Source organism: Bombyx mori, chromosome 6 (assembly GCF_030269925.1).
Source record: "Bombyx mori chromosome 6, ASM3026992v2".
Lineage (NCBI taxonomy): Eukaryota > Metazoa > Arthropoda > Insecta > Lepidoptera > Bombycidae > Bombyx > Bombyx mori.
This window is the reverse complement of record NC_085112.1, coordinates 9,374,962-9,377,523: the sequence shown is the minus strand read 5'-3', so window position 1 is coordinate 9,377,523 and position 2,562 is coordinate 9,374,962. Positions and strand designations below refer to the sequence as shown.

At 33.9% G+C, this 2,562-nt stretch overlaps 1 non-coding gene across 1 annotated transcript; it reads right to left on the bottom strand.

Moving 5' to 3' along the window:
- Window positions 1-1,442: 1,442 nt before the first annotated feature.
- LOC119628675 (5S ribosomal RNA) lies at window positions 1,443-1,561 on the bottom strand. Its single transcript, XR_005244832.1, has one exon. It is a non-coding gene; the product is annotated as a 5S ribosomal RNA (ribosomal RNA).
- Between the last annotated feature and the right edge of the window lie 1,001 nt (window positions 1,562-2,562).

Genomic DNA, 2,562 nt, shown 5'->3' with positions numbered 1-2,562 from the left:
AGGAAGTGATGCGACGAACCATTAGTCACAATTGCAACTTTACGACAAGGCACAGATTTGTTACAATTGAAAACAGTAATATAATAATCATATCGAGGAGTTACGATAATTTATCAAACAGTTATTGTTGTTCGCGACAGGAGAATGTTATTTGACGTGTTTAATAGGAGACATTTATTGAAATTAGTATGGAATTAAATCGAAGTATCTGTCGTACAAATTTCTCCTATTTTTATTGAAAACTTATACCATCATACTAAAAGTATTTTGTCTTGACAGAAATACACGAAAACCAAATTGTTTTTGTTTATCAATTTACTTTTAGAATTTATACAAAAAAAACAGGTTGAAAGGACTTTCTGTGGACTCGGGAAATAGAATTTAAGAAATACTGTTTTTTGTTTGATCTCCGATTTATTTAAATACATATACACCAGACAATATACAGATACGTTTATAATACGCTTTATTAGCTTCAGACGTATGTATGTTTGTAACGGAATCTTTGAACATGATTTTGACCCCCTTCAAAACGTCGGATTAACTCGAAATTTGGTATGCTTATTAAGGACTGATAACATTTCAATATTTAAAAAAAATTGAAATAATTGAAATTTAACTAAAAAATGAAATATAAATACTAGTTTAAAAAAACTAACAAAATACGCTTTTATAGAAAATCCAACTAAAAAATAGAAAATAAATTTTAATAAATTTTAATTAGAAATAGTGTAAGAAAAAATAATTTTATTGTATAAAATAATAGTTTAAAAAAAATTTTTTTTTTTGAACTTTTATTTATTTTTATAGTTTTTGTCCGAATTTTAATAATAGTCGGAAATCGTTTTTCTGTCAAATGATTTACACTATTTGATCGGTTCATGCTAAAAAAATATAAACGAGTAAAAAAGAGTACCTAACGCTCCCTCGATTTCAGCGGCTAAACAAAACACCATTGTTCTGTTGATATCGGACGATGCTTCTGAAAACGGCTTTCTCGAAATACGGGCTATATTGTTTTCAACATTCTCATGGAGACACGAAATGGTTTCGGACTAATACCCTTGCCGACCCTCGCATAAATAGAAAATACCTTCGAGCCCCCTGTTTCCGACAATCCTATTGTATCGGTAACCCTTCCTTGATATTAAACAGTACAACTTTTATTCCACAATAGAAAGATTTAGTCGGTGTGGCTATTTATTTGATTCAAATTTTCCCTTCAAACATCAAATCATACATGATTGACTTTAATCTATACCTATAGAAAATATTATAAGCAAACAGGATGAATTGAATAATAACTTATTAAAAAGTAATGGGAACAACATGTCACATATACATATATATTAAAAAAAATAAATTGGAATTAACTATTGGTTTTATGCTTGTCGTAATAATGAATTAAAATCATAATTTTCTGAGTGTAATTTTGCACAAAAAGCCAACATCACGCAGTGTTCCCAGGCGGTCACCCATCCAAGTACTGACTGCGCCCGACGTTGCTTGACTTCGGTGATCGGACGAGAACCGGTGTATTCAACGTGGTATGGACGTTGGCAACAATGTAAACTAATTTATGCTATTGCTTCTAATAAAGTCTTCAATTTAATAAATAAAATTGAAATATAAATACTTGTTTATTCCCTCACCTGAAAAGTTCTGAGTCATACATTCTTTATCTGAGCTAGTTTAAACATATTTTGCTTTATGCGTTCGTGTGTACAAATCGACATAAACAATATAGATAGAAAGAAGTAATTCATTTCTCAAAATTTTAAAATAGAAAGCTATTTCTTCCCGCCTCTTTTTTTCCTTCCTATTCTAGTGACCTCGAGGGGTCATACCAGATTCACCAAGCGAGTAGGTGAGCTCACGGGACTAACCTGTGAACGTTGCCAACACTCGGCCTAGCAAGAGTAGTGTTGCACAGAATCTAACACCGGATCGGAAATGCGATCCACTAAGAAGATCCGGCGAGAAACTCAGTGGGCTCAGCCTCAGAGAGCTCTCCACTTCAAGCACAAGTTTTATCGTTTCTCCTGCATCACACCAAGGACCTCTTGTGAGTCCGTGCGGGTAGGTACCACCACCCTGCCTATTTCTGCCGTGAAGCAGTAATGCGTTTCGGTTTGAAGGAAGGGGCAGCCGTTGGAACTATACCAAGTCCTTAGAACTGATATCTAAAGGTGGGTGGCGCATTTACGCACAATATCCACAATATCTAAAACTAGTTAAAATAAACACAACCGAACAACTTTTCGGTTGAAGTTTTGTCATAGCCGATAGCGTGTTGCCAATTGCTTGACTTTCCATACATAATCCAGCAAAGTGCTAGTAAATTATTCCCACCGTCGCCGCCGGTCGATAGCTGCTATGCTATGCAACACATTTCATGACAGGAAGACAACATTAGTTTTGTATACATCAACTAAAATAAATATTTGATGGTGATAACTAAGTCACTAGAACAATCTTGATCTTTTTGCTTTAGATGGGAGGAATGAAAAGGTCTCTGTAGCACAGACATCAAAAAGTTACGTTATCAATCATGATAAAATA